The sequence below is a fragment of the Grus americana genome, chromosome 3 (genome assembly GCF_028858705.1).
Source record: "Grus americana isolate bGruAme1 chromosome 3, bGruAme1.mat, whole genome shotgun sequence".
In the NCBI taxonomy this organism is placed as follows: domain Eukaryota; kingdom Metazoa; phylum Chordata; class Aves; order Gruiformes; family Gruidae; genus Grus; species Grus americana.
In genome coordinates, this window is record NC_072854.1 from 93807713 (window position 1) to 93822922 (window position 15210).

General features: G+C 38.4%; 1 long non-coding RNA gene across 6 annotated transcripts in view; it reads left to right on the top strand.

Moving 5' to 3' along the window:
- Positions 1 to 1380: 1380 nt before the first annotated feature.
- Positions 1381 to 15210, top strand: part of LOC129205198 (uncharacterized) — a 234219-nt gene continuing 220389 nt past the window's right edge. For all 6 annotated transcript variants that reach the window (XR_008576648.1, XR_008576644.1, XR_008576646.1 and 3 more), the window contains exon 1: positions 1381 to 1538. This is a non-coding gene — a long non-coding RNA (uncharacterized LOC129205198). The remainder of the gene's footprint in view (positions 1539 to 15210) is intronic.

A 15210-nucleotide genomic window follows, 5' to 3' on the forward strand; every position in this document is an offset into this window, starting at 1 on the left:
TTGCCAAAAAAAAAAAAAAAAAAAGACAGATTTAGTACTGGGATGAGAAAAGTGCTGAGGGATGCTGTAGGAGCAGAGCACCTACTGCTGTTCTTTGTTCTTCACGTAAGTTCTGAAACCCTCATGTATTCTACCTTGTGAAAGGCAGAATGTACAGTTCCTGTGGGCTGCTTGTCTGACCAGGGAGAGCAAACATTTCCTAAAGGACCTAAATGTTGAAGGAACCATGAAGATCCAAGTTCTGTCCTCTAGAGTGGGTATGGTTAATTCTGCATTAAATCTGAATCTTCAGAGCAAGACCCGTGAGTCTGTGGTGCCTAGTGTGTACGCCTCAGCAGATCTTGCTTGTTTGTTCTTCTGATTCAGTGCACGTGATTTTGTTTCCTTCCAAAGGCTGGCCTAGTGAGTTATAAAAGCCTGCTATTAGTGCATCTAATAGAGTTGCTCCTTCAGGTCAAGCGGTGAAGATTTATGCCTTTCATGCTCGACTTTGAATCTCATTGATGCCCTCAGTGTCCCTGTGTAAGTATGATTGATATACATTCTAATGTTAATGTGATAAACAGGAGGAACACTGACTTTTATTTCTTATTCTGAACCACATAATCTTGGTCAGAGTTTTGTTTCAAAACGAGCTGATGACTCACTGCTGGGGTTGCTATTTCATATCAAACTGGCTTAGACAGCTTAGATCTAAACTGTGGGATGCAGGAATACTTCCCAGCTCCTAGGTTCAGGGCCTCTATCTTCATATCTTTCTTATGGGAAGAAAAAATTATTTTGTGTGGGCTGGAAGACATCAAGGATACTCCTGCAAGTCTCCCAGTCTGAGTAGTCAGAGGACATCCCGAATGAAGGACTTTCTGATGAAACGTAATCAGCTTGACATTATAAACTTTGCTTTGCAGGAGTAGGATTTGCCCTCACATTGCAAACAGCATGGTAATTTTCAAAGTGGTAGCAGTTTTCAGTCACCCCAAACTCAGTCAGGCAGGTCTCAATCAAGAATTCATAATAAATGAAAAAAATCTATTCATTTCATACCATTTTATTAACTCACGAGATCAGCTGACAGTTTGATCTGAAATGCAAGTTGTAGTGTAACTGGAAAACCAGTCTGGGATTTGCATGTTGTAATAACTTTGGGAAGGAGCTTAAACATCCAAAGGATTAAAAGATTTGGTAATAGTTTAGTCAAGTATGAGAGACAGTACCTAAAAAGTGGTGCAGCCAGTCAATACCCTGAGGGAAAGGGAGGTGGGAAGATGAAAAAGAGCTTTCAGTTCCTGTTATTTGCATTTGTCCAGAGTTAATAATTATTTGAAAGCAAATTGCCTTGAATCAGTGCATTCCACACTGCTGGCTCTGGAGCTTCTTATCTCTGGGGTTTGGAATCACTTGTACAATGCTCCAAAACATTTAGCCAAAGTATTAAAAAAAACCCCAAACCAACATTCCCCTTAATGTAGAGAAGTGAGGAGAAGGAACATCTTGGACAGCATTAACCAGAAAGTCTCTTCACATAAAGCAAGATGGAGGTGAGTCTAACTGAACTCCAAAGACTTTGATGGATTTTATAATATTGTTATAAGTCACGATTATGGGTCAACACTATTAGACAGCCCAGATAAAGTATTCTGTTACACGTTTTTTTCCTGCCCTTCTCTTTGGTCACTAGTACAAACTTAAAACCTTCTAGTCCTTAAAGAAGAAACCATAATTTGAAAAGTGAAATCCCAGCCGTTATTATATCTCCAAATATTTCACTCCAGGAAGAGTCAGTATTAGAGGTTAGAAATGTTTCATTGATTTTACTGTGAAAAGTCAAACTGAGTTCAGGTAAGGGTGGGAATATTAGTAAAATATTGATTAAATACTTCAGCAACCAGTAACGGATGGAGTTTACACCTTTATCAGTTCTTAGCTGTATAATTTCAAAAGCAGTATAAAATTGAAATAATTGGTGCGCATCATCCTTTAAATTTATGGATTGAGTTACAAGCCTCATCAGAGTAATCTGCATAATGTTCTGACCTTGCGTTTCTTCTGCTGGTTTCATGTTTGCTGCTTAGTCTCTCCCTTCTTTCATCACTGTTGAAGTCTTCCCCTCACTACATCTTTCTTTACATGGATCAATTACACTGCTCTCCATGGATGGTCAGTCATTTCACTTCATCTTTGAAAGAGATGATTCTTACATTTTCTGAGGATAAAAATGATTCCTATGCTTCCATTTACATCTGAAATCTCCATCTCATTATTCGCACTGTCTTGAAACAATAAGTTGTAAGTTATGAATTTAGTGCAAGGAAATTTGACATTGATGAAAGATACTCTAGTGACATCTTTCTTTCTCCAGGAAACATATCCTGTGAGCAATGTCAGGGCAGGCTTTTCTTATAACTTTCACTGATATACTTTTGATTTGGATGTAGGACCTACAAGGAGACTTGAAGCTTCTTACTCCTTATATTGGTGTTAAGAAATCACATGTGAAAGAGGAATAGCATTTTGCTTGGTGGTCTCTGATGTGAACAGATAGTGAAAGACTATGCCAAAAGAGACAATGACAAGTAAAAGGTGAGAAGCACAAGTTCACAGAACAAGCAAATACCCTACTTTGAATCCTTATAACTGGCTCTGGGTCCTTGTGCCCTACTCTGTTTCTTTCGTCAGTGTCAACCACTTGATGTATAGCACCCCATCTGTGAAACTTAAATGCTTTCAGGTTGATAGCACTGCTCCCTCATCACACAGACTATTTGCCTCTTTTATTACATTTGAGTACTGTTTACTTGAAGACCTTAAAAAATGTTGGTGATGCCATCAGTCCACAGTGACTGTCATTAGCTGCTTCAGGTGCATGTAGGGAAAAAAATCCATGGAACAAAGTAGAGCTGTACCTGCTTCCTCATTTGTTGTGCTCAGAATACTGATAACCTGTATAAACATAACTTGTTAATTGCAATGCTGATCTTTGTTTGTTTTCTTGGTAACCAACAAGTTGACAACCTGCATTCTGACAGATTTTTCTGAGATTTTATATTCTGTATAGAAATAGCCATTTGGAGGATCCATGCCTAAAAGTCTGTAAATACAGTCCTCTGTAGCAATAAAACTGTCTTCCCTTCCTTCAAGTAAACTGAATATACCTTATGCATTACAGGTCAAGGGAAAACTTGTAAAAAATGAGCGTTAGTTGTGGGATTCCAGCACCATTTTGTCTTGCAGCCCTACACATTTGGAACTACGACAGAAAATTATCCAAGTCTGGGGATATGGGGAAAAGGAGGCTTGCAATTTCTTTAATACAGATGTCAAAATAAGAACAGGTAACGCAGAATAGCAAGCAATGCCACCAGGTGTTGCCTCCCTGCTTTTGGATTACCAGTTCTCAAATAATATTATTAGCTACATAGCACATTAGATTGATAAGGAGTGAAATTCTCTCCATTGTCATAATGTTAGGATTAAGGAATCATTAAGAATTGTGACAGAAAAATGAGACAAACCAATCCACCACTTATCTACACTCTCATTTGACTTTCTCTGTCCTGATCTCCTTGGTTAGTCTGTTGCTGTATCATGGAAATAACTCTGTGTTTCTCTGAGGCAGGAATTACCAGCCACATCTGATGTTGGCATGACTCTACTGATCCCGATGATGTTGTATGATCTGAGAATCTGACGGAGGGAGTTGTTTTTAAATGCCTGGAATACTTTGCAGTACTTCAAAGTAGATTATTAATTTATGACTGAAAAGGTTGAACATTGATGTAAAATTGGCAAGGGGATAGGCTTAGTAATATATTGTAAATATTTATGCGGAGGCCAATCAGTTCCTGACAATGGGATTTCTTCTTGCATTATGCTCACAGCCTCAAACTTTCATTCACCATCCAAAAAAAGTATCCTAAGAAGCACACATAACCTCCCTGCTTTCTGTTTCCAGAATGAGCCATGTTTTCAGCAATGTCCTGAATGAGAGAAAATTAACTGAAATTTTAGTTATTTTCAGTTTGTGATGTGAGGTGGAGGCTTGGCTGAAATTTGAGTCTGCTTTTCATGAGATATTGCACTTTTGCGGATATTATATCTTATTATTCAGACTCTCTTCATTAACTCTCAGAGATGAAGCCTTCCAGAATCTATGTCTCGTTGATGTCTCTATCTGTCTTACAGAAGTGGAAACAAAACACAGGGTAACTGGGAGGTTTATCTAACATCTCAGAGTGAAGACTGTGTGGGAAGAACACTGCCTTTCTTATTTATACCCTTGTCTTCCAGCACTTCGACTCTGTTTGTTTGTTTGTTTGTTTGTGGGTTTTTTGGTAATTTCAGCACTGCAAAGTACTTTTTCTGCTTTCAGTGACTTTCTTTAGAGCTCCAAATGTTTTGAGAACTTAGTGCACAGGCTGTCTTTTTGCCATTTCACCCACGCTGACTAGTCATTCCTCTCCCAGAAACCCGATGGATACCAATGCAGTTTATGGGGTTTAAATGTATTTCCTAGTTTCCTACACAATGTCACCATTAGTTGCTTTCAAATGTTAGCAACCATGATATTTAAAGAGGTGTTGAGAAGCTGCTTGATTATCTGCATCGTACTGGAAACTAATCTGCTAGCTAGATTGTTTACAGCTGGGTGTACAAGAAGTTGCTTTTCTCAGTTGCCATCCTTTTGGAATCATCCTATCCTTCTAGATTCCTCCAAACAGCTTCTTACTTTGAGATTGGTTCTCCACTGTGTTGACTTCTGTTGGAGCTGAGGACTCCCAGGAACAGAATTTCATGGAATTCTTAGTTCACCTCTTTCCTGTTATTAACTTGGGGAATACTCCTATTCAAGACTGAATTAGATGACTCACTGTGCAATCCTTAAGGAGGCTGACATGTTGCAACTGTAAACAAATTGATTTGTTTGTGTTGTATGGCTGCTGTTTGAATGGTTTGAATTTGAAGGTACAGCCCAGAGGAAGTGTTTCTCCCAGCAGCTGTTGGAGGCTATAGCTTAGTGTCTTACCACTTGAAACTCCTCAGATTTGAGTGTGTGAGAATGAGATGAATCAGCGGGAAAGGCAAACATGGGAAAGTGAGGTGCTGACTGTGAATTCCAACTTCTGATGGAAATCTCTTGGTCAAACAAGGCATAGATGGAGAGGAATATTCATTAAGAGAGACAAGACAGCAGACTATATACCTGATTTACTTTATATATTTTGAAGTGAAGCAGCAGCAAATTCCCTGATGTCAGGAATTTCTTTTAGCATCAAATCAGTTTATGGGGCCAAGTGCATGCAGGATGCGAGTAAATATAGTGATGCTCTTTCTCTTAAGTAAGTGTTGTGGTTTAACCCGGCAGGCAGCTAAAACAAGCACACAGCCGTTCGCTCACTTTCCCCCTCCCAGTGGGATGGGGGAGAGAATCTAAAAGGAAAAAAAAAGTAAAGACGGTTTAATAGGACAGGAAAGGATGATAACAACAACAACAACGACAACAACAACAACAATGACTAATATACAAAACAAGTGATGAACAGAACAATTTCTCACCACCTGAAGTTGATGCTCAGCTACTTCCTAAGCTTCCTCATCTCCCGGCCAACCGCCCAGTTATGTACTGAGCATGACGCCATATGGTGTGAAATATCCCTTTGGCCAGTTTGGGTCAGCTGTCCTGGCTGTGTCCCCTCCCAGCTTCTTGGGTGCCCCCCGCCTTCTCGTTGGCAGGGCAATACGAGAAGCTGAAAAGTCCTTGACTGCTTAGCAACAGCTAAAAATGTCAGTGTGCTATCAACATTATTCTCATCCTCAATGCAAAACACAGCATTATACCAGCCGCCAGGAAGAGAATTAACTCTATCCCTGCCGAAACCAGGACAGTAAGTCTCAGCACAGTTGGGTTTTTCAAGAAATTCACAACCCTTTGGAGAACCAGATCTTAAATAGAGTAATTTGAAACTTCCATGCAATGTCAGCCCGTTTGTGGTATGATTTAGTTAAAGGGACAGTATGTGACTACCTGACCTGGTGGTTAGAGAGAGTCACATGTGTTGTGTTGTCACTATCCACAGGAATGAGACCTAATGTGAGCTAGTTCTCCAAAGGACTTATTTCAGAAGCAAGCCGAGTTTGAGTACCAACAGACTGTCACTAAGGATTCCTGGGAGATTTTGGGCCTAAGTGCACATTCACTAGTCTAGCTGGTCTAGGCTTTAGACAAGAGTTAAATCCTGTGCTTTGAGGGTCCTGATCTGAATCTTTGGAAAGTGGATGGTCTGGAAAGTATTAATAATAAGTGAAATACTGAAAGACTTATTATGTTCCTATTGAATTTTGGATCTTAGCATCATTAAAGGCCTGGCCAATTATTAGCTAATTTACATGCACAAATGCCTATTTTCTAGGACACAAACGGGGTTTTTTTTTAATGCATAATCACCTTATTAATGAAAGCACAGAACTCACAAAATGCTTAGAAAGGTTAAAGTTGGTACAGGCAAAGGAGAAACTGATGACTAACTCCAGACATGAGAGATGCTCTGAGGGAGAGGGATTTCATTGTATAATTTATGGGCAGGAAAATGAAAAGAGAGGCTAAAAAAGCAATGAGAACTGCTTGGCTAAATTCCTGCTAAAAACTTTGAAACTATACTCCCTGTCTTCTTATGGCAAAACAAAACCAACCTAACCATTTAACAGATGATCCCCTTGCTATAAAAAGCTGCCAGCTCGTATCATTTTGGCTCACGTATTTGGCTTGGAGATAGGAACAGCTGGAGCAAAGCAAAAGGAAAAACCCCAAAGTGCTCTCTTCTTCTCTTTGCTCACGGGCACTGAGCTTTAATTAACTTCATCATCCTCTTATTAAAATCAAACTCTTCTAATGGGGCTCTCCCTCTTCCCCAGTCTTTTTATTCAAGCTGTGTTGATACCAAGGAATTTTTCTCTTGGAGGCTGGAATTACCTGGATATCTCTGAAAGCATTCATACCATCCTTCAGATTAAGATTGCTTCTGAGAAAGCCAATACTAAGATCCCATAGAGAAAGAAGCAAAGTCTTAAAAAATTGTCTTGAATGGGAATGCTATTTTTCATCTTGAGGTAATCTTCCTCTGTTAATTATATGGGAACACTATTAACAGTGTTGACAGGCCAAGGAATAGTGTTTTGAGAGTACAGAAGAGCTCCAGAGACACAAACAAGCCAGAAGTTTATTTTCTTTAATAGTATTATGTTCTGCAAAGGGAAGCATTGCTCCTTCCAGGCTATGTTAGTGATCTGCTGGCAAAGACCTCGGCCGTACCTGCGGGTAATGTGTGCTATCGTTCCATCCTTTATTGCTCTTACAATGAGGGCACTTGAAAGAGACCTTCAGATATTCATATCACTACCCCGACATCCGAACAAAAACTGCCAGATATGAAAGGACATAAGCAGCATTGGCAATTTGCACAGGGATTTAGACTGACAGCATAAGCTCTCACATTCCAAACTGGCACACAAGATACCAATCATCCTGTAGGGAGATGAACTCAGTGGATATGCCTATTGCTGTGTCACAGGACAATATAAAAAGGAAATAGTTACATTTGTTTTCTTATTTATTGTTTAGAATTTCTTCTATTCCTTTTTACTGCCTGAATACAAATCCCCTGTTTGTGGTCTTCTAGCTGCAAGTAAACATTGGTTATTGTCCTCCCATGCTTCCTCGCTTTTCTTTTTTAGGTTTTGCTTTATTTAGGAAAAACAGTGTTTCAGCTCTAAAATGAGTCTTGCATCAAGCCATAGGTTCTGTCAAGTCTGTGCACTTTCATGGCTTCTGCTCCTCCCTACCTGAGCATTACTTGGTCTCTAGCTGGGATTAATATGACATGTCAGGGTCAGGATTAAAAAGGAAACATTCACCTTTCTTGAGTGATGCTACCTTTATGGATACCTTATGTCCACATGATGCTAATCTGATAAACCATGACCTTTAAAAATGAGCTTTGCAATAATTCCACACTGGATAAGAATTTAAATGAGAAAAAGCTATTCTGATTTTAAAGCTGTTGATATAAAAGAAAATAAACCATAGGAGGGATGGCTGTAGAAAAAGTGGACTTGGGCAAAAAATCTCTGACATACTCTCATGTGCAAATCTTTTTAGGTATCTGCAAGGGAGCACCCCCTGTGTATCTTTTCTATTCCAAATATGTCAGCAGAAGTATCACAGAAATTTTTAGAGAACTGGCATCTAGTCCTCTGCCTGTAAAGCCAGGTGTCTTCATTATCTGATCCAAGTTTTTCAACATCATTGACTCTCAGGACATCTGTGCGTATTCAGCACTTTGGAAAAATATCACAGCATTTAGGTTTGCATTCAGTCTCCCCACACATATCTGTACCTGCTGTATTTTGATGCACTGTGTATTACCCAACTGCTAAGAATCAGTGTGCCAGTTCCAGTCACACAGTGATCCCTGGTGAACATGGGAGATACTGTGAAGCTCATCTCTTACTTGATTATAAATACCTCATGCTTAAGACTGATCCCATATGTTTTGGTGCTGTCTGACCTACTTGCTTCCAGAAATGTCTCAACTGGCTGACAACCCTGTTTATTTCATATTTACTAGTCTCATTCTCAAGCCATTTTCTTTTTTAAGTCAGTGTGCCCTGGTGTTCATTTACTGATTTTTGCATAAGCAAATGTGCTATGTTCCTTTGTACCAACCAACCCATTATATTCCAATATGAAATTGAAGTCATCTCCCCTCTTTTTTAAAGACTGTTATTTTGACACAGTCTTTGGCACAGTACTCAAGATTTCAGTTTTGTAGGAATTGTCAGAGAATGGAACAATATATGTCCCACCTAAGGTAGGAAGAGTAGTGGAGACTGAACACTTTTCCAAATGGGATCCCATTTCAATGATTTTTTTTAGCACCTATGAACTTGGGTTAGACTCGTACTTTGTTCATTGCATATACTTTAACTTTATTAAAATCATGTGCATTTTACAAATCTCTATAAAATCAAACACTGTCAGGTAACAATTGTACAAATATTTGTTAAATAGACTTTATATCCATATTTTGGAAGGAACTCCTCTGAAAGCCTCAAAAATACATAGAAAGAAACATTTTCTTGATAGCAGCTTACAGAGTTTTAGCGTATGTCTATGAAAACATGATACTTGCACGTGCATTACATTCTGTAGTGGTTCTCTGTATAGGATCACCATCCAGTATCATCTAGTACATACCATTGGGAAATCCTTACTTGGTCTATAGTAGACAAGTCAGTTGTTTCATTAATTTGGAAGATAAAAATGTACACTTTCCATTTTGTCTACAACCTCTCCCTGTCCTGTGTGCACGATTGTAACCAACGTGTTTAGAATCACAATAGGCAAAACACATACAAGCCTGTTATTGGACCTGATTACAAGACTCTATTAAAATTAAATGAGCACATGGTTTTCACAAAAACAGAATTTGTATTTCAAAGGAAATTCTAATTCTGCAACGATGTTTTCCTGATTTACATAAATTATGAATTTTGCAGTGATAAAATTTAGAAAAAAATCCAAAACAAATTAATTCTGAAAATTCAAAAGGTCTGTATTAAAACCAATTTTTTAACTACTAAATCTTAATAATTTGTATTTCTGAAGTAACATCTATGTTAAACATATCCACTTTTATTTAAAAAAAAAAAAAAGAGTCAGAAGAGAACCAAATGAGAAGATCAAAATGAAATACCACATTTTGACATCAAATCACTTCAGAATTCTTCCTATGGAAAGAATTAAATCAAAATCAAAACATTCTAGAACAGACAAGCAGACAAGACACCATTTTACCAGTGAAATACTATTGAACTGTTTCCTATTAGCCTGCAGTTTCACTTCAGTTACAAGAACAGCATGAAAGGTAACTTAGCTCAGTTTTGTTCCTGTATAGCACAATATATCTTCTACCCTAAAAAAAAAAAAAAAAAAAAGAGAGAGAGAACAAAACTGGAATATCCTTGTTTAAGATATGGTTTCTGGGAGTGAGGACAGCAGTTTTCTCTTCCATGGTCTGTGAACTAACTGCCTTAACTCCTCAAATAGTACCTGTCTTCTGGAAATAGAATGGACTGAGTTTGTTTAATGTTTGCAAACCAAATTGAACCATCAAACAGAAATCACTTTCTAAGCATGAGGTATGATATTTGACCTGAGTCAAAGTTAGAGCCGAGGTTAAGGCAGAGTGGAAAGAGAATAAACGATACCAAGAACACAATATTCAGAGGAAAAGGCAGGGTTTATTTTTAGGGTAAGTAAGTGGAAGAAATTGAATAAAACTGCAGGATTAAGTAGTTGCTATAAGGAATTATCTTTGTGCTATGAACATTTTTCATCTCTTTTCCTTTCAGTACAGTAAAAAAATTACAATGCTTTTTAGCCATCTACTGTAAAAACTCTTTACCTTTGGAACTAGCTGTTTGGAAAGGGCAGAACACATCACAGGACTGAAGCTTGTGTAGAAGCACTCGGTGAAACTGAGAAAGCTGTTGTTTCATATGCAGCCTCTGTTGCTTGTGGTCTGCGACGTATCTAGAGGCTCCCCTTTGACACTTTGCTCCCTTTTATCTAAGTATCAGTGCCACACACACTGATTGCTGAAAATTACCATACTCGGTCTGAACACGGCCTGAGCTAGGCTGACCCTAATTTACTCTTTGGCACAATTGGGTGAAGGGAGGTTATGGTGGTTCCGTTACATTTTACATTTCCCCTATTCCTAAGCTAGTCAAGGAAGGGAAATTGCCATTCAAGGAAACTAATTTCTGGTTTAGGGATCAGCTAGAGTAGTCTGTGGGTAGAAGATCACAGAATTTGCATTTCTGACCCTTTCCCAGTTTTGCTAACTGCCCCAGCTCAGACTGTCACTCATGTTCTCTACCAGAATTTGCCAACATGGGGAATCTTTATCAGCTCTTTTCTGTTGAACCTAATGCCTTTGTGTTGTGTTTGGATTGTAGACCCCAAGAATCTTGTTAGGTATGGGTATGAAACTCAGTCTATGTTGATACTGCAAGTAAAGGGGTGATTGCAGAATGGGTAGGAGTTTCCAGTTCATTCTACCCTGACTCTCAAAATCTTTGCAACAGCCATTCCTCCTGGGACAACCAGCTTTGAAGCATTTAACCATCAGTCTATTTAATCATTTCACTTTCAGCTGCATCATTTAGCAACTAAGTGTGTTTTTTCTTTGACAATAGAGTTTGAGTACCTTTATAGGTCTGACTGCTTAATGAACAAAATAAATGTTCTAGAGCTTAGAAGTCATGAGTCCAACAATTTACTTTTTGTAAAGTGTGGAAGTGTGGGTGTATTACTGAAAGCAATTCGTCCTTTGGATTTGGCACACAGTGAGATGATTTGATTTGTTTCTATTGCCACATGCTACAGGCAAAGAATAAAATTTAAAAAAAAAAAAAAGAACATATTGTGCCTGGGATGGGAGAATGTATTTAAATAAGAGGCAGACCTCTAATTTGATCAGGGCTGGCATAATTCCAAGAAGGTGTTATCTCAAAAATTGGAAGTTATCATCATGGTTTGCTACTGGTTGCACTCCTAAAAAAAAAAAAAAAAGTAAAATAAAACAAAAAAAATTTAACCATCTAAATGTAAATTCTTTTTTTGTTTGTTTGTGGGTTTGGGTTTTCTGTTTGCACTCAAGGGCTTGCACACAAAGTACAGTTGCCTAGGAAATGTCAGTCCAATTAAAATTTTAATTCTAAACCTGTCAAGATCTGTTGAGGAATAGAAGTGTTTCTAGAAGACCCACACAACAACAAACAGTGACTCTCGCATGATGATGTAAGACTTAATGAAACTGGACTCTGGTGGATAGTATGGTACTCTCCCCATGCTCAACTGAAACCTGCAATTTCTTTGCAGTTCTAAAGCCTCATGATCTGGAATTGTGAGAGACAAAGTGACTTGGAAAATGAAAATAACTCTGCTTGCTGGGTGAATTTTTAAAACAGTCTTAAACTTGTGTATAAGACAAGACCACTTGTCAGAGATCTAAACTAGTGGAACAAATATGGTGACAGGCAGGATTATTATTCTGAGAACCACTGTGAGCAGCAACCCGAAATCTCTGAGGCATGAAGAGGGCTGAAAGCTGCTTTTTCTTTGGGGCTTTATTGTTTTGACTGACACTGTTAAAAGGTCTAGGTTAGCCCATTTAATCATCTATTATTGTTGAAATTATTATTATGACAGTAATTTTTCAAGTGTGGACAAGGCACACAGGAACAGATGGTGTAGATCTCAAAACGCTTACAAGCCAAGTGTGAATATGCTGTTGTGAATCATCTCAGTAATAAGCCACAATCTTTTTAGAGCTGTGACTAGCACCTGTTACTGAGTGTACTGCTGATTTCTGCCTGGGGTACTTGGTTTACTGCCACAATAGCAGTAAGAAGATTAACATTAGAGCAAAACCAAAAGTTTTCCAGAGGCTTAGACAATGGAGTCAAGCCTTCCCCTATTACTAGTCCAGAACGCAAGCAAAATTTTTTCAGTAGAATTTGATGAGTTGAGCTAGTGAAGAGAACTTCACAACTTTCAGAGTAAATCCAACAGTTTCTCAAACCCACAGCCAAGCTTCACCACATGAACTGAAATGAATACGACTCATGCCAGATTTTCAGAACCTGTCTGTGACTGGGTCTTTTGGAAGGTGAAGAGTTGCTCTGTGAAGTAGTCCCCTTCTGCTTCCTGTTGCTCTTCCCCTTTCTCTACCCTTTCCCTGCTCTTTTCCTTTCCTTTTTTTCTTTTTTTTTTTTTTTTTCTGGGGGGGGGGGAGGTGAGGGGAAGGAGTGTGAGGTGTGGGAGGAATCCAAAGCAGCATAATGACATTGAACACTTCTTGAAGACGGCCTACTTTGGATTCATCTCACCTCTGAATAAGTTATTTGACTATCTGATAGAAAAGACAGACCCTTGCAATAGTATTGTACATCCTCTAGAGACACACAAGCAGTAAAAATATATTTAATCTAGAGACTCTTCACTGAGTTTGATGACATCCTCTCTCATCAGTTTCAACCTTTCCAGATGTTTTCCCTTTCCTTCCACTTAAAAAATAGGAAGTACTTGCAAGCCTGTGTGTTTTCTAATTTAGATTCCAGTTATTGTTTGTAATTGTCTCTTTTCAGCCAATAAAACATCCCACAGGGACTTTTTAAGGTTTCTTATGCTGAAAATAAATAATTTCAAACTAATTTTGAAAATATATTCTAATTCTGTTTACCAAATTTGCACAAAGTGCACAAAGGCTCTGCTCAAGCGCACAAGCAGTACTCTGAAATTGCGCTCAGACTCAGAAGAGAGCTCTAAAAGGCAGCACTGTGTAGAAAGTAAATGTGAAGGTAAAAATGTTAGATAAGTGCCTCAATAAAGCAGACTCAGTGTCTAGGAGAATGCCTCATTGGTTAGCTGAAGGAGTGCAATCAATGAGCTTCAATGACAGAGTTAAGACTCGATATTATAACTCCAGGACTGATTGAAACATGTGAAGGGATAAAGGTTCCTTTGAAGCTACATTATCATTGATTTGAATCTAGACTGGAAAAGGTCAGAATGGACAGCAGACAATATAGGAGATTTGTATGAACTATAGTGACTTCTTTAAGGTTAGACTTGATGATGTTAAACATCTTTTCCAACCACAACTATTCTATGATTCTATGATTCTCCACTGCAGTGTATGGCTTATGTAGCTATTTTTGTTTGGTTAGTTGAATTTACTGAATTTATGGTAAAGGCACACCCACATATTATTTTACCCAATTCAGGTTTTAGAATCATAGAATCATAGAATAGTTTGGGTTGAAAGGGACCTTAAAGATCATCTAGTTCCAACCCCCCTGCCATGGGCAGGGACACCCTCCACTAGACCGGGTTGCCCAAAGCCCCATCCAGCCTGGCCTTGAACACTGCTAGGGATGGGGCATCCACAGCTTCTCTGGGCAAACTGTTCCAGCGTCTCACTATATTTTAATCATATATTTTATCATTTATTATACAATTTATTTAGTTTATGGTTTAATCATATATTTTTAATAGCAAGTCAGAATGAAAATGAAATTGGCAACCTAACATCCAGTATCTTTATGGCAACTGAATGTGAAAAAAAAATGACAACCTCTTTCATTCAAGTCTTTTATCTATTCCTACTCCGTATCTCTTTTGCTCATTTCAGGAAAGATTTAATACATTTATCACTTAAAAAATATGAGGCTCCAAGAGGAAGGAAACAAACTCACTCAAAAACCCTCAGTCTGCATCTACTGTATATTGAAATGCAAACAGAACTCAAGACAAGGCTATTCCAAGTGATCAAATCTTTGCACCAGAAGAGCGCAGTTTGCATATTGAGTTAACTCACAGTTGTCAATATGCCAGCTTGTTTTCTTACTGTCCAGCCTAATCCTTGGCCACCACAGTGGCCATTCACCATTTTCACTCTGCTAAGATCTGAGAACGGCTTCTCAAAGCTCTCTGAAATAGATGGGTCTGAAGTCCCTAATAACTTGGATGACTTACTGTTATCTAAGTCTCAGACCTTTGTAAGTTTGATGTTTCTTCAGGAAAATCGTTCTATAAAGAAATGAAGGACAGGTATAAGGGCTGGCTTTAATCTCTTTGAATTCACAGTGAGTGAATTAAGATCAAGATAAATCAGAAGTAACCCTCCCTCTCTAATTAACATCCAAGACAATTGTGCCATTAAAGGTGAACACAAATCTTAAATCCTGTCTATTTTAGCATAAAGTACCTAGGAATCAATCAAATAGCAAAGTAGCTAAAGATTGAGTAGAACTTCAGTCCTGACTCCCAGCCTCCTGCTTAGACTAGGAGATCACAGGGATTTAACTTCATGAAGACATCAGATACACCTGCTTTGGATAAATTTCTTTTCCCCTACTCTTTTCTCCCTTCTGAGTGGAAGGAAAAGTTTCCTTGGCTATTTTAGCAGAACATGGTTGTGAAACCTCCTCTTTTTCATTCACCGTATTCTGGAGTACTATGTATGCAGAAACTCTGTGGTAATGCCACCATCAAAACAGTGGCCTTCTGAACTTTGGGAAGCTAGACCCTAGGGCTGTTCATTAGATTGCAACTTTTGTATGAAACAACTCTACCGGCTACTTTTT